We start from the raw sequence: 21793 nt of genomic DNA, 5'->3' as shown, positions 1-21793 counted from the left end.
CTGATCAAAGTGAATTAGGTTCTAGAATTAGCTCACAAACACACGCAGCGGACCCCATGGACTTACACGCGTACGTGGGCAGATTTCGGAAAGGCGGTCAATGTGATTCGGTTTCACTGGTAGCTCCCCTCTGCCTACCAGTGGAATGGAAATTCAAGGTCACTGTGTATCTGTGAATGAACCTCTCCGTCTACGGGGTGAAGCAATTCTCTGAGAAAGTAAGAGATGCTCCGAAAAAGCTACCATTCACAGGAAGAGCATCGAACTCAAAGAACACGGGTGAGAGGGGAACAACACAAGAGAAACCCAAAGCACTCCCTGACGAGTTCAGCCCACGTGGGTGGTGTTCCCCTCCATCCTCCGTTATTGTCTAAAACCTACCCTCAGCACCTTCAGACATCTGTGTCGCCTTCTCCTCTAATTATGCACCGCCCCGCCCCGACCCCGCAACACGCTGGCAGTTAATTACACATTCTCTTAATCCCTAATTACAGTCTGGGTGGTTTTCCCAACAAGATGTGAAGCTTCTTGGGAACCCGTGTTCCTTTTGCAGCATCTGCCTTCCTGCAGCGCGTGGTGTGTTGTCAACAAATGCTTTCTGCTTAAAGGATAAGCACATGTCACAGCACGCCACGTGGTGAAGGCTGACTTCAGCCGAGACTCCAGGATAAGATCTGGACCCAAAATGATGAGAATTTAAGCCAGCCACTTATTTACTGAGAAGACACTTTTTTTTTTTTTTTTGCCACTTTCTGTCTGCACGATATATAGCATCGCTCTCCTATCTTGTCTATGTTCATGATACCAAGTCTTTTTTTCTTTTTTCTTCAAGATGGCACAAGGACTCTTCCGTGAGACAAGACACTTCAAGAAAACATCGGATAGGTTTATGCATCACCAAGCTGATCATACAGCTGACTTCATCTCACTACTCTTGGGCATAAACTGAACACATGACAAATTTCTTCCGCTTCAAATGCCTTCCTACTCATAAGCAGCTGAGGCACCCACTTTAATTACGGAAAACACAAAAATGTATCTTCACTCCTTTCTCTTATTTACTGCTTTCGTTTCAAGAATCTACTGTACAGCATGGGAAATATATTCAACAGCTTGCAATAGCTTATAATGAAAAAGAATATGAAAAGGAATATATATATATGTTGACTCCTGCGTTCACCTTCTAACGTGTCCCCTGATTTCTGCTCTTGCCCCGTGGCCTCGTCTTGACAAGGCAGCTGAAGTGAACTCACCACCCCTTATTCTTCTAATTGTTCTCCTTTTGTTCTCACAATTAAAGTCAAAGCTCTTCATGGTCTCATCCCACTTTGATCCCTTTCACTCTTACTGGTTAATGCAGCTGTAAGCCCTCCCACTCCAGGGCCTTTGTGCTGGCTGCACCTTCCGCCTGGGACGCCTTTCAGGCGAGGCTTCCTTCCTCACCTCCTTCAATTCTTTCCTCACATTCTCACTTCTCAGTGAGGTGCATGTTGACCACCCTACTTAGAACTGCACTTTCCACGGCAGTCCTAATCTACTTTATCCTCTTCTGTTTTTTCCATAGCGCTCATCGCTTCCCCCAAATAACACAGAACATATCTAATTCTTAAGTTTATTTTCCATCCCCTGCATAGAATATAAATTTCATGAGGCAGGAAATTTTCTCCATTGTGTTGACAAGGATGCAGTCTACAATGCCTGGAACAATACCGAACACACATTGAGCACTAAGATACTGGTTGGAAGAATCAATAGTAAAAATCAATTATTAAAAGATACTATGATGTGAATGTTGTTTTGGGGGGAAATTATACACACTGCTATACTGATGCATAAAGCATAAAAAATGAATGTTTAAAAATGTTAGAGACTCGTTTACTTGAAAAGTCGAATCTTCAGGTTAGGGGAAGTGATGATCAACAAAGGACAAGTCGAGAAACTGTACAGAAGGAGTTTCACCAAATACAGAAATACTTGAGACGTCCTTCCAAGGTTACCGAGGCATGGCTCAGACGGCTGCTTCCAGTGCTGCAGGTGGCTTCACCTTAATTTGCTCCTTTGGCTTCCTGCTTTTTATCACCGGTGAACTGATATTTCAGTTCCTTTTATTTCTTCCCTATTTTTGTCCTATATATATATATATTTTTTTTTTAATTGAAGTATAGTCAGTTTACAACATTGTGTCAGTTTCTGGTGTGCAGCACAATGCTTCAGTCAGACATGAACATACGTATCTTCACTTTCGCTGTCCTATTTTGAGATGTCACCAATGAGTCTATAGCCCTTCTGCACAGACATGTAACAATTTGATGAACTGCATATATTCTCTGGTTTTCAAAGGGTTGTGCTTTTATTTCTGTCACCTCCACCCCATTCTGTGCCTACCTCCTCCCAGCTCTTTTCTCATGAAGTCTTAAGAGTCCTAAAAGAATCTTCAAAAGCAGGGTTCGCCTGTGTCACGATTTTATCAACATTTTCTCTGCTTTACAGCAGATGGGTAATGAAGCTGCACATCTGGGAATAGCTTCTGGAGGATGATGAAGCCAGCCTCCGTCTTTCACAGGAGGACCAAAGGCTACCTTGCCTCTGAAAACCCGTGAACCTCTGCTGTTCCTCAGAGAAGAGGTTTCCCTTCCAGAAGAGATGTGCCGACCTTCTCCTGGGTGCCATTCCATTTCCAGGAAACACGTGTATGATTATCTCACCTTAGAACCAGGTAGGCAGGTGCATGCTGAGATCTACATAGAGAGCATGATCAGGGAGAGGAAGGCACAGAGCAGCAGTCTCTTTGGTGAAGTGTGTGTGTGTGTGTGTGTGTGTGTGTGCGTGTGCACAGGGAATGTAAGTGGAAACAGAAACATACAGTGGAGTCAACAACAGAATAGAGTTTGTGCAGTGGAATGAAGCAGAAATGCACAGGAGATCAAGAGGGTGTGGAAACTACTAAGACGCAAATGGACTGACAAAGAAAAAAAGTCATCACTGCTTATGATTAGAAGGTCCTACATGTTCAATTCCGAACTTCAGGAAAATACAGAAAAGTAAAAAAAAAAAAAAAAAAAAAAAAAAAAGAATAAGAAACAAAGGACAACAGAGAATTGAACTACACACAATGATCACTTTTAATCATATTTTATCACCCAAGCTTTTTTCAAGGGAGGATGAGATAGTTGGGAGTTAAGTAACTGAATACTTGAATAGGATGTCTACCATACAGCCAGGGCTTCCTCTTCAAAGCTGATTTCAATATAGACGTTCTGGAAATTTTGCTTTGGTGCACCAAAATGGAATCTGCTCTTTGCAAAAAAAAAAAAAAAAAAAAAAAAAAAATTCTCCATCCAACTCACGTAGGATGGGTCAGAAAACATGGCCTCAATTTTTTTGGTGCCTAAAATTTTCTCTTATGCTTCTTGACTCACTAAGGTTATTTGTTTGGTTTTTTAAGGCTGCTTTTCCAAGTAATTAAATTCCTCATTTAAAAATGCCAACAACAACAAAAACAACAAAATAAAACATGCCAAATATGTTTTTAACAATTCTACATTCAGCTAGGAAACAGAATAGATGGTTCCAACAAATTATACTTAAGATTGATTTTTAAGTATAATACTCATTTTTTAATTTTTTAAAACTTTTTCCTTTGCAGGGGTATAAAGCTTATTTTTAAACAGCACTCTCTGTACCAGTTTTAGTGTTTAGTGCTCAGATATATCAGCAAAGGTTTGAGTCAGGTATCTATGTTTTAACACAGTGGTGAATCAGATGTGATGTTTGCCACTCCCATCCGGGGTTGTTCTACTCGGATATGTAACATGATTCCATGTGTTCTTCTTCCTCAGTGATTACCTTTCCTTACAAACGTCCTCTACTTTTCAGATGTTCAGTGTCCTATCATTTGTGTCCTTTGCAATTCTTCTGTAGAAAGAGAAGTCCATTTTCTGGCCATGCACTTTCATGTTGGTCTCAGAGCCTATCTATTTATCTTCCACTTTCTTCTCTGCATGCCCTCTTCAGACCCTTGGTATTTTTTTTTTCCACATGGCTTTACCCAGTTGACATTCCCTTTCACTGTTTAAATGCCACTCAAGACAATAAACAAGCAAATGCAGACAATCTGGATTAAGAAAAGTCTCAGGAGGCATGCAAGTTGACAACCGTCCCTCATCCGCCCACGACTGCCATTCTCAGTGTTCATCCACAAACAGACGTGGGTCGCTGGTGAGTTTTGGCTTCTTTCTTATAAGTACACTGCGTGCGATGATCCTGAGGTCCTCCTATCCTCCAGAGATGCCAATTCTCCTTCCTACCTTCTCTTTCTTCTCATCTTTTTCTTCTTGCTTGGATCGTTCCTTCTCTTATCTTTCTGCCACTGTTATTTTCATAGCAGTGGTTACTCTGGCACCTTAACCCCAGAGGACGGATGGACAGACACACACACACACACACACACACACACACACACATGCTTATAATAAAAGTTTTGTCTTTTAGTCTACTTCATTCCTGTATTAGAGTTGGATTGTGGTCACTGGAGTCTACTTCCATGACCATGCTGTGTTACAATCCAGGTACACACCAGGTCCTGGCACATCTCCAAGCACTTGCCTGGGTAGGCGAGCTCTCCATAATCCAGTTACCCCATATCACAGATCTCCTCTCACAGGGGGAATGCCTAGGGGATTTGGGATGATCTGCATTTCATGTTATTATTTTTATGACTTACACACATTTCTAATCGTTACTCTGTTTGCCAAAAAAATTGAAACAGATGGATACAAGTGGCATGCAGGCTCACGCTGGAATCACTCATTTATATGAACACTGTAGTGATAATCCTCTTCTCAGGTCTACGAGATTCTGTTCCTCTCTAAAGCAAAAGAGAGGAGAATTTGTCTTTTGGCGCCATTTCTTTTGCTTCAAAACTGAAACAAAAGAAATACCCTTTTTCAAATCCCCAATAATCCATCCATGTATCTTCACGGCATTTTCTGCTGTGTAGGATCTGTATTTTCAAATCCAGTCTCGCTGTGTTTACCATACAGTTTTATGGTAGCGCACGACATCTTATCTCTGATTAAAGCCCACAATCGTAGTTAAGGAGTATCTGGCAGTGTGTACTGGAAAGCCTAAACTGGGAACTTTATGAAAGAAGAAGAAGATATTTTTAACCTGACAGTTAGAAAGCCAGTGATAGATGCTTGTGGCTCAGCTTGTCAATGATGCCCACAGGAGCCCAGGTCATCTCTTTCCATCTCACGACCCTGCCAGGGTTGGCACTCAGTTTCTACTTCGTCCTCAGGTTTGCAGCTCCTGACATGAGATCACGTCACCCCCATCCAGGTGAACGGAAGGGAAGTAGTTGGCGAAAAATGTACGGGCCCCTTTTATTACCAGAAAGGAAGCTTCCTCTGAAAGAGTCCCTGTATGAGTCCTCAGGTGTCTTCCTGGCCCCATTCATCTCTGATGCCCCCTGACTACAGGCAGGTTGGGAAAGTGTATTGAAAGCTGACCAAGGTGCGTCCAGTTCAAAGGACAGGTTTGCTCTGAAGAGGTAATTCCATTTTAATGCCTGAATGTCACTGAACCAAGCTTAGATCACTTTTCTAATTCATTACACCCTTCATCTGAGAGCAACAGCATAGGTGAACATTCCACCACAAGGAATCCAGCCAAATTACCGAGATTTATCTAACCTCCAGTAGTGAGCGGTATCCAGCTTAAGTGCAAGGGAGACAGAAAAGAATTCGACACAGTTCTGGTGCAAGCATTGAAGGGATAAGACTTATGGGAACAAAGTTGAATAAAAATTTAATAACAAGGAAGATCCGGATCAGAAAATAGTATTATGAAAGTAACAACTTTGTCAAAAGTAATTGCTCAGTGGTAGAGCACATGCGTAGCATGCACAAGATCTCGGGTTCAATCCCCGGTACCTCCATTAAAAAAATACATAAATAAACAAAACCTAATTACCTCCCTTCTGCCCGCAAAAAGACAAAAGTAACTGTCAATTGCTGTTATGAAAGAAGGTGAAAGATCACTGATTAATATCAGTCATTTATTTTCTTGTGGATTTCAAATCTCAGAAGATTATCTTACAGAAAGTCAAACTTAAATTTAACAGTTTAAAAAACATCACTTGGAAATACATCTCATGATCCAGTAGCTTATTCAGAAACAGAATCCGTAAACCATGTTTAATCATTTTAGAGAAGATCCCATCAGTTACACTGATGTTATTTGTCATCATAACAAGATCCGCCCTTTGCTGAGGTGAGAAGCCTTACTGTGAACATTTCTAATAATTTTATTCATCCTGAAATGCAAAATGGAGGAAGACTATCTGGATACCTGATGTACTGAGATAATGAAGTAGAATTCTAGTTTCTAGATGGAAAATAATGATGTGGGAGTGAAACACGCATGAATGTAATACAACAGAAAGCCACTACAATCATCAACTAACTCACGCTTAATATTCATGAAGTTTTTTTCCCCCTCTAGGTGCCTGACACCACACCACCTGTTAAATAAGACAACACCCTATTCTTGAGAGGTTTCCACCGTAGCAGGACAGGTGAACAGCAAAAACAAGACCTCCATCAACAAACAAACAAAAATGTATATAACCCTTAAAACAAGAATATGAAGATGTTAGAAACACAACTTTAACTACTAAAACTGCTGGCTTTACTGAAAACTCAGTTATTTCTCAAATGTCAATACAATATATTTTAACGGTATTGGCTTTTTTCACTCAATACAGATTTCCCATAAGCTTGGACAGAGAAACTCTCTCTTTGTTGGAAAACCTTAAAATGTATTCATATGAAACCCAAGTCTTATCTTAGCTCATATGAAATCTTTGCCTGAGAGAGTAAGAAACCATTTGGGACCAAAGGCACCATATTTTCATGACAATTAAGAAGTTAATCATTGTAGCCAAGAGATGGTATATTCATGGTGGCGGGAGCCAAAAATGTGTCCATTTAAGATTAGTTTAAACTTAAAGTTAAAGCCTTTATAACAATAGTAAAATGTGCTTCTGGAACGAAATCTAAAAGCAGTGAAGCAAAAGACTAATAGAGAACTGTTCTTACCACAAGGAAGGCAGATCCTGAAGAGTCAGGCATGTTACAGGTTTGCAGGTTTGTGCTTCTTGCCATTGTGATTGGGAGGGAAGCCCTAATCAGACTGATGTCATCCCAGTGCTGAACACAGGCAGCTGCTCTGCACCTTGTTGTACAGCATAACATCACGGACACATACACTGTGCGCTGCATGTGGCTGGAGGGATATCTGGATGTGCGTTGAAATCCTGGCCTCACTCTGCCATGAGCAGGATTTGAATTTTAACAGGGCCAGCAGGGTCTCCCACCCGTCATTAATGAAGATGCTTGGGGAGACTGCTTTATAGACAATAGCCTGGCTGCGTGAAATTGAAGTAGCACCCAATGAGCCTTTGGAGAAGTCCAGGGATCTGGCTCGTCAATGTGACACCGCCACTACAAATTCAGCACCACGGACAGCTGAAGACTACCCAAAGACTACAGAAACATCCTTGGCAAACTCATGTTCTTTTTCCCCCTTTTTTTCCCCCATGAGCTGAGATAGGTACTGGTCCACAGGATAGCGTGGAGGGTGTATGTGTCCTCTTACTCTCGGGGACTGCAAGAGAAAGCTGGAGACGGATTTCCCTGGGGTTTGAGGGAGGTTTTGCTGCCTGAATAATCTAGCTGTCAGGGACATTTGTCTCCACCTTGTCTTTCTCTTTTCCCTGCAAAACAAATGGAACTACTGAAGACCACAGGTGTGAGTTTCTGAGCGGGGACTAACAGCCCTCCAACGGCACTATTTCTAAGGAATTCCTCCATTTTTCTAGTCATCAGGTAAGCTTTCCAATATACTTTGAGTTATCTGTGAATCCCAGAGCCTCCTTTTGATGTGTATTTTAAAAGCCAGTCAAAACAAAACCTTTTTATGACTTCCTTCCTTGTGCTACAATCTAAACAGCATTAAGCCTCCTCTTTATCCACACAGCACAAGTCCAGAATCATCCCCCTGCCTTGTCTGAAAGTTAACGTCATCCATATTTTATTTCTCTTACTCTAGAAATTGGGGGGTTTTTTGCCCCCATTTTTTCCCAATAGCAGTTATGACTCTGCTTTGTTCAGATAAGGAACTTGATAAATATTTGCTGTTGGAATGAACTAATGAATCATACAGACTGACAGCAATGGCGCCAAGCTCATATATTTTAAAATTAGGATAACATACACACAGTTGGACTTGAGATTTACGATCTATTCTAGCATTGTCCCCGATGGTCAAATTTTCACCAGAGGACCTATGCCACCTTTGCCAAATTTGTGTCACTGTGCGCCAACAGAACAGAAGAGAGGCTCACGAAAGAAAATTTATTGTGCCATTGTGGTATTTTATGCTTTGAAGAAGGAAGATGAGTAAGGCATGGTCTCTACCCTCAGGGAGTGCATGATGCAGGCGAGGGTGAAATACGCAAGGGTGGTGACTGGAGGGGCAGTCATCAGACAATATATAAGAAACTGCATCATCAACTAGGAAAGGGTGAAATGAGGAGACACAGGTAGAAAAAACTTTTAAAGTGTGGGGTGAGAGATCAAGAAAGACTACTGCAAGATGTAAAGGCTGAGCTGGGTCTGAGAAGTGATGACTAAGTTAGAACTAAAGGGCTTTCCAAGCAGGGAAGAGGTATCAGAGAGGAAACGGGTTGCTGAGCCAGCACTCTGCTCGGTGTTAATGCCCAGTGGGGGGGGTCTTCCTAGGTCCAACTGAACATGCATGGTCAGGAGACCATCCAAGGTCAGCAGGGCGCCAGCCAACTCAGAAGGACAGAGGACAGGGAGCTGGAGCTTGTCAGCAGGGCTGCAGCAGGCATCTGGGAGCTATTGACTCCACAGGTGGCCACTCAGATGCCACGAGACAAGATCTCTACGAGGTCCACACACATGGGGGTTAGCTTCTCCCTGGTGTAGGAACTCCTGGCTTCACAGGAGCCAACATTGCCTACAAACACCCCAGAAGCAGAGCTCCCAGGATCCCCAGAGTGAACATGGCAGTTACCCAAGACATTGCCCTCAGGGAAGCCAAGGTTGTAACATCGCCTGTGGAATTCTTGTAGTTCTTCATGGTTCTACCCAGTCCCAGATGCACTTTCCTGCAATGGTGACCCCTGTATGGTAAGGCAAGTGACCACGATCATTACTGCCCTGCCCTTCAACTGGTTGAAAGGTGAACAGAGCCAGACAGTCAAACAAAGGTCAGATTCTCATGCAAGGGAGTGAAGGTCTTGTCACTATGTTACCTGCCGATACTGTTAAAGTCTGACCCCATTCAAATCATCTTAGCAACAGCAGACAGCACGGCCGCCTAACAGGATTATACCAATGAAGAGACGGAGAAGCAGAGACAGCCAATTAGCAGCCCTTGACCAGGCAGGAGAAGGGAGTGAAATCAGGAAGGAAGAATGAAACCGAAGTCTGTATGACTGCACGTCTGTAATTCAGACTGACTCACGGAGAACCGACGGTCACGGTACAGAGGAAAGGTGCTCAGGAAAACGTGTGCGAGCAGAGGGAGCTCTGGTAGCTACACCATCACTTCTGGAGAGCTTGCTGCAGGCCAGGTACTGGGCTGGTGCGCCCAGCAGCCCACACGTGTACGGGCAAGACCGCTGCCACGGAAGCAAGAGACGTAAGATAAATCAGAGCCTTTGGAAGTTACCGAGAAGGGCACGCTGGAGGGGACGTAGTTACCCCGTGAGCAGCGCGGAGACAGAAAGCTTCACGGAGAAGGTTGAGTGTGTTAGGAATCGAATGGAAGGGGTACCAGGTCTGCTGAGACTCTGATCTGGTCTTCCTGGACTTGATGGGCAGGGGTGGAGACGAAACTCGTAAAGAGCAGGGAACGTCTAAAGCATTTCCAGCAGGAAAGAAAGGTGACCACATCGGTATTTCAATTTAATGTCTTTTTTTTTTCAATTTTTTGTTTTTTGTTTTTTTGGGTTTTGTGGGGGACAGATAATTAGGTTGGTTTGTTTGTTTATTTAGATGGAGCTACTGGGGATGGAACCCTAGACGTCACGCATGCTAAGCACATGCTGTACCACTGAGCTGTGCCCTCCACTTACCCACGTCTGTATTTTTACAGATAACTCTAGACACGTCACTGAAGATGGAGGTTCCTGAGAGGGAGAGTGACCATCATGTAGATGCAAGACAGTGGGGACCTAAAAGGAGGTGGGAGGAGAACACGGGGAGGACAGACAAGAACTGAGGTCATCTCAGGAGCAATCTCTTACGGTTTCCATTCCCTCGTGGACTGGCCCCCACAGCCAGAAACATGAACTCTGCCCTGATGTAGCACCTTCTTTCCCTCCCAATTCCTCATCATTAAAGTCAGTCTCCAAGACATACCAGCAAAATCTCTGCGTAACTCTAATCCCAAGAGGATGCCGTGATCTCTGCACTGCAGACTGACATTAGAGGGTCTAGGGGAGGGTAGAACCGACCTCACTTACAACACGGCAAAGGGGAATGAACGTTTAGCATCACAGGTCTCTTAACACGTGAATGCAGGGCAACAAAAAACAGCGTCATAAACAGCCGCATAAACCGGTCTTACCTGGACCGTATCAGAATCACCCACAGCAGCAACAGCTTACAACACAGACGTGACCACGCAGTAGATTAAGAGGGTCTGAGGCATTATCATTTAGGAATAGAGAGCTTCTGGTGGAATCTGGCTTTTTTCTTTTTTTTTCTTCCTAGTGGTTCTGATGCACTGTTTGAGAGTTTCATGGCAGCAAACATCTTACAAAGGTACAATGGTCTAGCCTTGATCGTCTCTTAGGACCCACATTGGAGGAAACGCTCTGCAGTCAGAGTTGGGACCCTCTCTGCATCGGCTCCCAGACAAACTCCAGGGGAAACTTGATCCTCTCCAATGCCCCGTACCGGCCACCATGTGATGTGCCGAAAGCTGCAGGTGGAAATGCTGGATGTACTCAACCACACTCATTACTGCGTCACTGAAATAAAAATACCAATTAAGCAGACTAACCCTATGGGTCTTTCTTATTTCCTCGGCAGAGGAAAATGAGGGGTTACAAGGTTCATCTGACTGATAGCGTGCGCTATGGTTCTCAGTGTTCAGCGCTCATTTCAAATGGATGCCAATTAACGCTTGAGGGGCTGTTTTTTAGCATCATCGGTGATTTTCTGAGCCTAAAAGAACAAAGCCCCTACTTCCAACATGTTCTTTCATTAAAATTCCAAACCATACATTTTTTTAAAATCTTTCTTCTTTCACTCCCACATACATTTTAAATATAAGAAGTCATGTACAACCTGCCAAGCCTAATATGGTCACAGGTTGTGTGTTTGAAAATGTTTGTGTTCCAATTTTGGTAACTAATCCATAGGGAGGAATTTATATCGTGGGGTGCAAACATATTTTTATGTGATCTTATCTCACAATTTGCCTTAGCATCAGTAATATTACATTCTGAAAGTCTACACTTTTATACACCAGTATTGTCTCATTTCTCCTCAAATTTTTTTCCTCTAGCTTTAATAGGAATTTCCCCCTTTTTTTTCCTCTCATCTCTTCTCTATATGAGAAGCACCAAGCTAATTATCCAACCACTGACCAATTGAACCAAAAGGGAAATTAATACAGAAGTCTGGCTTACAGCATATGATATCACGCATATGTGGAATCTAAAAAATAAAAAAAGGGAGACAAATAAACTTAAATATAAAACAGAAACAGACTCACAGACATAGAAAACAAACTTGTGGTTGCCAGCGGGGAGGGGGGGGAAGGGACAGACTGGGAGTTTGAGGTTTGTAGATACTGACAGGTATATATAGAATAGATGAACAAGTTTATACTGTAGAGCACAGGGAGATATATACAAGATCTTGTAGTAGATCACGGTGAAAAACAATTTGAAAATGAATATATGTATATTCAAGTACGACTGGAAAATTGTGCTGTGCACCAGAAAGAGATACAACACTGTAAACTGACTATAACTCAATAAAATAAAATAAAAAAAAAGAAGAAGTCAGGCTTATGAAAAGGCAAGAATTTGTAGGAAGACACTTCTTTGCCAGGTTCAGTGCATTTTTGTTTGCTTGGCAAATGACATTTCTTCGGTTTGGTCGGTCACCAGTTTTGGAAACTGCACATGGGATTTACAGCAATGCGCCTTGTCTGATCCCTCTGGCCCCACAGAAAGTTGGGTTCCTTGCAGCATGACCCTGAACTCCTACTGTCAAGTTTATTACATTTCAGCAAACTTGCAAGGCTATTTCACAGGGTGAGAAGCCCAAAGTGTACCCCAGAATATTTCTCTGGGATAAAATTGTTCTATTCTTTGCATTTCTATATTTTTCCCCCTGTCTTTCCCCTAGCACCCTGAATTCCTAATGCTCATGGAGACCTTCCTTGGCTGTGCAGGCTTAAGTGTCCCCATCATACACTTAAAGTTACTCTCACAGTTCTTATCACAGTCTGAAATTCTGTTCTTCATGGATTTGTTTACTGGGTTATCATCTTCCTCCCCCACTACGGAGAGAAAGACATTTGTGTAAACTGTTTACTAGTGTGGCCTCAGGGTCAAGAACAAGGGTTCATCAGTATTCACAGAACAGAAAAGAAAGGAAGGAAAGAGAGGAAGGAAGGAAGGAAGGAACGACAGAAGGAAAGGAGGAAAGGAAAAGAAAGAAAGGAAAGGAAAGAAGGAAGAAGAAAGAAAGGAAGGAAGGAAGAAAAGAAAGGAAGAACGAACGAAAGAACGAAAGAAAGAAAGAAAGAAAGAAAGAAAGAAAGAAAGAAAGAAAGAAAAGAAAAGAAAAGAAAAGAAAAGAAAAGAAAAGAAAAGAAAAGAGAAAAAGAAGGAGGGGAAGGGAAGACAGAGGTTCAGGCAGTGGAGTGGCCTCCGAAAGGTTCACCTCCCCTGCGGCCATGCATCCATGTTGTCTCTGCTCTAAGTCCCTCTCCTCCTGGTCCTTCTCCACTAACTTCTGATCTCTTCTGACTTGTCGCGTCTCACTACTGAGTATGCCCATCCTGGCCAAGCTGGTTGTGATGGGGGATGAAGGGACAGGATTGTTTCCATGACAACTAAGCAGAGCAACTCTAATTATACGCTCCCGACAATGTACCCAAAACCCGATGTCCACCGGGTTACCCAGTGACCCCAGCCACTGTGACAAGAGTCACCATTTTCTAATTCACCACAGATCACAAGTACCGTACTGCGAGTTTCTAGATCACGTGGAAACCACTCAGGACTGGCTCCCCGTCGCTCCCTGAGTCACGGTCCGGGGGCATCTGAACGAGGTAATAAAAGGAGGGGCATGCCCTCGTAAAGAGAACTGAGAGGTGCCCTCTGTCCTTCGTCACGGTTGTCGCGATGATGTTAACAGTCTGTGCGCAGTGGCCAGAGAGTCTAGCTGGAAAGGCTGCTAGCCCCGCGCCTCATCTGAAGACTGCGAGTCATCTCCTCGCCCTAATGCTCCGTGTCCACGTCTATAAAATCACGTTCATAAGTAATGTCACTTTCTGGCCCTACTCGGAAAATTCAGATAAGGTTTACGTCCACTGTCTACTCGAATGCCGCCCAGAAGAGACGCGCGTCCTAACCTCCTTCCTTAATCTGCGTCCTCCTCAAGCACCGCCCACCGCCATCCTACTTTAATGACCACAGTGACCGACTTTATAATCCTGAGCCCGTCTCTGCGCGTTCACCTCCCCCCGCCGGAAGGTGCAGCCACGACAGCAGGGGGCCCCGGGGCCAGCTACGGCTATCTCTTCAGTGTCGGGCACACAGTAGGAATTAAATAAACGCTCGATTCGTATGAGAATAAATACCCTAAAGCAGACAGTTGTATCCGGCACACAGTAAACACTCCACCGATGTGAGTGGCGTTTGTGTGTTTAAAACACTAAGGAGGACCTTGGCGTTGTCCTCTGTGTCATTTTTGTCACCCAAAGGGAAAGGGGCTTTTGTTTACTGCAAAGTTCATAACTTCAAAGACTGTATCACAATCCTACGAGGTCGTATTACCAGTTTTGCAGAGAACCGCACACTTTCACCCCGGATCACACAGGTGAGGTTTCACACAAGAGCCATCAAACTCAAAGCGACGCTTTCTTCAGGGTGAACATCCTCTGTTCCAGCCATTTTCTCTAACAAGAGGTCCGTGGGGACAGGAAGCAAATGTATTCTGCCTTTTGGAGGCGTTTACTATCTACTTAGGAGGAGAAGTAACGTGAATGTATGCAAAATACAATAGGAGTCCTATGGACGTGACAATACTTGACAGTTTTAGGTCCAAGCTAACGTCAATTCCATGCGGTTCCGACGGAATCTGACATACACAAAGAAGAAGATCTGGTGTTCCAAGTGAGTGATCCTGACACTCAGAACCCAAATCAGGGAGCCTTCCTCCTTTCTGGGTCACACACTTCTTTGAGGGGGCGTTCCTTCCATTGGAAAATACATTCTAACTAACAGAAGTGCCATAAAGGTTAGGGGGGTATCTTGGATCACCTGGGTTCACGGCGGTCAGCTGAAAACAGCTAGTTTCAAGGATGCAAAATTATCTTCAGTATGCACGAAAGGGTGATATAGGCAAGGTCCACAGCGTCAGAATTTCAGGACTAAGTAGAAATTTGAAATTTAAATGAAAGGATTAGGAGGTTACAAACGACCAGTTACAAAGATAAATAAATCACAGGGATGTCATGACTAGCAGAGGAAACACAGTCAATAACACAGGGGGAACTTGGGAAGGTGTGGAATTTATGAAAAACATCAAATCACCACGTTGTCCACCTGAAACTACTATCATATTGTAGCTCAACTGTACTCCCATAAATAAAGAAAGAAAACATAATAGTGGCGCATCTCTCTTAGCTGATCTAAATGTCTTCTCCAGGGATTGGCGTGTTTTACTGACAGCCGCAGACGCCGTAGGGACTAAAAGCAAACTCCCTATTATTTGGGAGGAATTTATTTAGCTTGGAAACTCTCCCTGGGCCAAAAGCAACAAGGGTGCCTTTCTTTGGAAAACAAATTGACCCAGTGGAGACAAGATAATAGTATTTAAAGTAATAGTCAAATCTTGATCAACAATTGCCCAGGCGTCCCCAAGCTCATGGCAGAGACGGCGGCTGTGAGGCAGGCAGTCAGGCGGGAGGATGCTGGCCAGCGATTTCAGACCGGAGCTTTGTCCCTGTTCCTTCCCTTGCCGGCTACCATCTCCTCATTTGCCTACAGGTCAGATCCACACCTTTATACGGTTGAGGCCACATGACCTGCAGGGCTGGCTGCAAACCACAGCCCGCAGTTAGAGGTGCGGCCACGTGCATCACTTTTGGGGTAACTTTCCAGAACAAGTGCACACAGAGCTGCAGAAGCCAATCCTGGTTATTTTTTCCTCTCCTTGTCCAGTACAAAAGTATCCTCTCCTCCAAACCCTCACGGCCCCTGGAAGGACACCCTCAGTGCCCCCAGTACACGTCAGTCCTCGTCCACAGGGAGGGAGGGGAGTAGCACCATGCAGAAGGGCGTGTGGGTTCTCTCACGCACCTGCGTGTAGTGGCCCAGATGGACATGCACGTGTGTGCTGAGTGTGTCTCTCCAGGTACCTACCTCACTTAATGGGCATCCTCGGTCGACCAAAATCAACTCGTCAGAAAGTACGTAAGGGCCACCACCAAAGCAGAAAGTCATCTGACGTTATGGTATGGAATAACGAAAAGTTACGAATGTAACGGTAACTCTATCTGAGATGTCCACAAGCACACATACGTTGCCTGCAAATTCTTTACCTTCTTTTTTCCCCGAGGTTACCTTTGTTTTCACAGCATTTATTGAAATGCAACTTGGTGTGCATTGAGTCTAAAGAAAACGTTCAGCTTCTTAAAATAAAAAGCCATCTGATAAACTAAAATAAAAATACACTGTCATCAGTTAGATAAGGTAAATATACTGTGCGCTTAGATTGTTGGAATAAAAACTTTTTAACCTTTATTGTTTGCACAATTCTACTTACACAGCGTGGATATCAAGTTTTCACATAAGCCTTTTCTTTGCTATAAGAGAAACAAAATACAAGGTGGGCAGGGCAGCAAGCAAGACAGCTGGTCTACGTCGCTGGGGGGACGGCTCAAGTTGCCGCCAAACCCCAGGGTCACTTGATAGTGTTGCCTGCGGTGAAGGTTCCGGAATTGTACTAGAGGACAACAAATCTGACTCCATATCAGATCTGTTCCTTTGGCCTGAACCCCGTGCCCTGTTTTCTAGGCTTTGTCTCGCTAGCTCTGCACTCACGTAAACGTAACAAGTTGCACAACAGAGAATAACATTTGTTTCGTTGGAGGTTTTGCAGGAGCACCATGAGCTGGCCCATGTGGACAGCTGCAGGAACAAAGGATTCCTGCACCAAGAAGTCTGCAACAACCAACCACGCCCCCTCCCCTGGTTTTGTTTTGTTTTGTTTTGTTTTGTTTTGTTTTGTTTTGTTTGTATAAAAGGAGCCTGCATTCTGACCGGAGCAGGATGGCTCTCAAGACATTAGTCTGCCACCCTCTCGGTCTGCCGGCTTTCCGAATTAAGTCGCTATTCCTTGCCCCAACACCTCATCTCCCGATTTATTGGCCTGTCACGTGGGAGGCAGAACGAGTTTGGACTCGGCAACAGAATCACTCCAGGTTGGTAAAAGCCAAGCATCAGAGTGAGAAGGTGTGTCTGGGCAGGACCGTCTTCCCACTCGGTTGATCTGCTGGACAATGTGGCCCCGACAAGAGGAAAGGGTTTGCCTCCCTGGGGACAGAGGCTGGGAGACGTTCCAGAGGCAAACCACTCAAGGAAAAGCATGATCTCAAGGACACAAAAGGACACTGGGTCTGGAAGGCATGACATTACACCATCTCACTGCTGCAAGTGTTTCCCTTCCGTCCGAACGCCATCCCCTGGCCCATGCTCGAGAAACAAGAAACCAAAACTCTGGAACCGGAAACCCAAGAGGAGTCAAATGCCAGACGAGGCAGAGAAATGAAGGAATAAATGATCCCATTTTCCAACAGCAGGATTACACCACCCACGTCGAGCTGCAGGAACCTTCTCACCAAAGATGTAGACAAAAAACTGAGAGACGTCCCCATGTTTCTTCAAGTGTGCTATGATGCATGAAGGCTTGGGCGATTCATGTCATGTCAAATAAATATTTTTAATAATTCACTGAATAATTTTCCAATATAAAATAATTACCCTCCACCCACCTTTTCATGACCTGAACTCACCCAAGGAGATCCTATGTTTCTAATAGCCTGTAATTTGGGTAAAAGTCATCTCTCTAGTGCATTTGTCAATAGAGATTATTTGCAAAGTATTTGAGAGATAGTAGGTCATGGGAACGCCATCTACAGCGTAGAGACTACAGTGAACGATGCTGTGTCGCATATTTGAAAGTTGCTAAGAGAGCAGATCTTACAAGACTTCAAAATTCTGTAACTATGTGTGGGGAGGAATGTTAACCAGACTTATTACAGTGATCACTTTGCAGTAGACACAAATATTCTATCATTATGTTGTACACCTGAAACTATTATAACGTGCGTGAATTATAACTTAATGTAAAAGAAGAATGAATATATGTATGTCTATGCGTGACTGGGACATGGTGCTGTGCACCAGAAATTGACACCTTGTAACTGACTACTTCAAGTGAAAAAAAAAATGTCGGTTGTTTAAAACCCCCAGTGAGTGGCATTTTTGTTACAGGAGCTTGAATGAACTAAGGCCACGAGTATGTAACATACATTCCTGGGACAGAATTGCTGGAGAGAAAATTAGAGTCTCTTTTGGAATTTGAATCTTTAATACCGAGTCTTCCAAAAGCTTCCATCCATTCATCCACCCACTAGCAAAGTGTGAGAAGGCTCCTTTGACCATGCCCACAGATAAATGCATTTAGCTTTGCCACTAAGCTAGGCAAAGTATAATAAAATCAAGGAAAATAAAATAACATTGATTTGCCTTTCAATAAACATCAGTGGGTTTTGGCATTTCTGTTGATGAGTTTTAGACAGTTTACATCCTCAACTATAAGCTTCCTAACAGTTCTGACAGTCATTTACAAGACTCCCCTCTATATTTTGGGGTGCTGCTTAATTTCTCAACTTTATTCTCTATTCAGCGTTCTCCTGGGCACAGAGTTTCCATCTCTGACTCACAGCACTTCCCTCCCTGCCTGCAGTTCACGGTGGGGCAGGCATTTCGCACCAGGTGAGATTTGCAAATCCACGAGACGGGGGAGAGAGGTGCACACCGGGACCCTATGGAAACTCGCCAAAAGTGCCAGCTCAAGCAGTTTCATTTTCTACGTGACATTTGTCACGCGGCACGCACGGCCTACTTTAAATTGCACATCTGACCTTTTTCACAATAGCAGCGAATGCCAAGAGGAAATGCAACGGCCTTCACTTTGTCTCCTAAGCCTCTGGAGAAGTTGTTTTTCACGGTCCGTGGCTAGAGATCTATGGTGAGATGGTCAAAGTGCCTGAAAACCAGCCATCAATATCCAGGCAGTTTTCCATCCGGGGGGACGTCAGACACATGTGTGGCCATGTCTGGGGGGGGGGGGAGCTGGTTTTCCTGTGCTTTGGTTCAGGAATGGCGCTGCGGGATGCCACCAGGGTTGAACCGCAATACAAAGGAAATCCACTCTTAATATGGCATTTATACAGGGTAAGCCAAGCAAATCCCCCTACCGCCCATTTTAAGGACAAAATTAGTTTACACTGTGGGGTCACTAAAGAGACGTTGTGTAAGTCTGTCATCAAACACTCTTAGGGACTAACGCTGGAAAGGTAAAAACTAAACTTCCCCTTTCTCCATCCAAGTACCCTAACTACGATTTTCCATTTAGCTTTTTAACTGAAGTAACAATAGATGCTGGTGAGTTTTGAATATGTTTGATGATAATATAATATATACATATATATTATATATATGTATATATTATTTTATATATATAAATAGTGCTGAGTTCACATACATAATTATTTTAAATTAAGGAACACATCTCTTGACAAATACAAGGCAGCAGAATTCACATCATTCAATAAAGAAAAAAATTATATATATACATCCACAGTCATTTATATTTGGATATGTTTAATGAAAGAAAAATAATTTAACTTTAAAAGCCGTTCTGATTTAAGAATTAATGAACTAAAACGAAGTGTTAAGTCCTTCTGATGCTCACTTCGGCAGCACAAATTCTAAAATTGGAGCGACACCGAGAAGATTAGCGCGGCCCCTTAGAGCAAGGATGACATGCAAATTCGTGAAGTGTTCCATATTTTTAGGGATGAATTTGGGAGTTTGAGATTCGCAAATGCTAGCCACTGTATATAAAAATAGATAATTAAAAAAAACGAATTTCTTCTGTATAGCATAGAGAACTATATTCAGTATCTTGTAAAAACCTTTAGTAAAAAAAGAATAAGAAAATGAATATATGTATGGATATGCATGACTGGGACATTGTGCTGTACACCAGAAATGGACACATTGTAACTGACCATACTTCAATTAAAAAAAAAAAAAAGTACCTCTCAATTGTTTGAACTATTTCTTCTTTAAGGATAATAGATTTCTGGTTCTATGTATTTGGCGTGACAATAATTTAACTATTCTTCCAAAATCTTGAAAACATAAAATAGCAAGGATATGAGATCTCAACTGCGAATATTCATGGGATGTTAAGGAAAACACAACTATTTAAAATTTTAAGTTCTCTTGGAAAACGTATCTCGGCAATCCCCCCCCCCACCTCAAAATGTGTATTCAGTATTTCTTTTGTCCATTTTGACTTTCCATTCATGAAGCTACAGCATCCATGGAGGCACTGAGATTGTGATTTACTATAAACTGACCGAGAAATGCAACCATCATGATCATTACAACAATTACTGCAACATGAAGAATCCCACGGATGGAAATGCTCAAAGATAATCATTATTCAGTGTCAAGAAATAAGTCATTTTTCTGATAACCGGGAGGACAGTGCCCTAAGGCCTCTTCGGATGCTTTATCATCACCAATCAAGTTAAAGGTTTCAGTGATTTTCATTCCACGAGGAATCAAATGAACAGATATCACCTTACAAAATTAAAGCACGTAGCACGTAACACCACAGGTTCTTCAAATAAACAGGAGCCTCTCTTATGATAGCAACGAATCCCCTGTCAGTCCAGGAAACATTCATTTTAAATCTAAAAGGGTTTAAAGCTCATTTACTTCCTCAGTTCCCAGAGGAAGTAGATCTCATCTGTCTATGACATTCAAGGGCACACATCATGCTGCCCAATTGTGGACCCACCATTCCTCCCCCAGCCCAGGACCATGTACTACATGGTTTTGCTCACAGCCACCGTAAGAACTGCCCTCCAGCCCCATTTGTCTGCATGTCTCTGTTTTTCCCACTGGACTCTCTTCCCACGGGCTCACCTAAACATGATTCAGGCATCAGATCTGAGAACATACCATATGTAGCCTCCTGTCTGTCCCCACAACTCTTATCTGGCAGATTCACCACACAATTTATAACACAGTATTTCTTATCAGGCTCTCTGCTTCAGGAGTGCCTTGGTCCGGTTTACGACCAAACTCCCTGCTCCACCCCGTGTCTGGTACCTAGAAAGAGATGCATAAATGTCTTTTGCCTTGGCTTTGTTTTATCACAGGAATGAGACAGGAGATTTAAAGGACAATAAAAATACCAAACCGTCTTCCGGTTATGATCAAAAAGCTTTGCTTATGTAGGTAGAAAGTCAATAAACGACTTTCTCCAAGAATAAAACTGAGGGTACTGCTCCTTCCTGAAATGTTCACTGCGTGACAATGTTTACGTCACACGGCATCGGGGTCCAGTCCCACTGGAGACGGTGATGTAACCCATGGCAACGCCATGCACACATCTCAGGGCGTTAGTGATGGAGAGGAAAGGCTGTCTGGCTTTATCATCCGATCAGTGCAGTGGATCACTCCCGTATCGATGGAAAATTTGCTGTAACTCCTTTATCTCTCTCTCTCATTTTTTTTTTTTGACATGTAGGTAATTGACAATGTTCTGGTAGTTTCTGGTGTACAGTATAGTGAGTGATTCAGTGATATATGTTATGTATACTTTTTCATATTCTTTATCCTATTTCTGATTTCAGTTTCAAAGCTTGCATTTAGTTGTTTTTTTCATTGTATCCTCAAAAATACAGCAGCACTCAGGTAAAACTGAGACAACCTAAACCATGCCAGGTTCTGTACTATGTTTGGTAATTTTCTGTTAAACAATGTTACCTCTGTAAAATAGTGTAAGTGATTATCACTGTTTATCATTCATATCATAATTTACTACATAACATGCATAAATTACATAGTTAATTATCTGCTATACATGCTAGGGTTATTGTTGATATTACCCTCCTTAAAATATTTCTGTGGAGTGATATTTTTCAATCCGATGATGCCTGTCATGAAAGGAAACAGTATTCAACATTTTATCATCATGAAAGTTGGCCAAGGTCCCTCAATCATGACCACTTCTCTGATTTTCCTTTCAAATATGTATCTTGGGAAATGCACCCTATGAGCATTGATTATGTAAGATTTATATTACATATTTATTTTATTTGCCAGACATACATTAGTCACTGATGAAATCATCTTTAAATC

At 42.9% G+C, this 21793-nt stretch overlaps 1 protein-coding gene and 1 non-coding gene across 6 annotated transcripts in view; one reads left to right on the top strand and one right to left on the bottom strand.

Moving 5' to 3' along the window:
• The window catches only part of LOC105091671 (neuroligin-4, X-linked), a 302749-nt gene that overhangs the window by 151164 nt on the left and 129792 nt on the right, over positions 1–21793 (bottom strand). The gene's annotated exons all lie outside the window — the stretch shown is intronic.
• On the top strand, positions 19318–19426 carry LOC116151056 (U6 spliceosomal RNA). Its single transcript, XR_004134850.1, has one exon. It is a non-coding gene; the product is annotated as a U6 spliceosomal RNA (small nuclear RNA).

This window comes from Camelus dromedarius, chromosome X (assembly GCF_036321535.1).
Source record: "Camelus dromedarius isolate mCamDro1 chromosome X, mCamDro1.pat, whole genome shotgun sequence".
Taxonomy (NCBI): Eukaryota; Metazoa; Chordata; class Mammalia; order Artiodactyla; family Camelidae; genus Camelus; species Camelus dromedarius.
The sequence above is the reverse complement of the archived record's forward strand: the minus strand, read 5'-3'. Positions and strand labels throughout refer to the sequence as shown.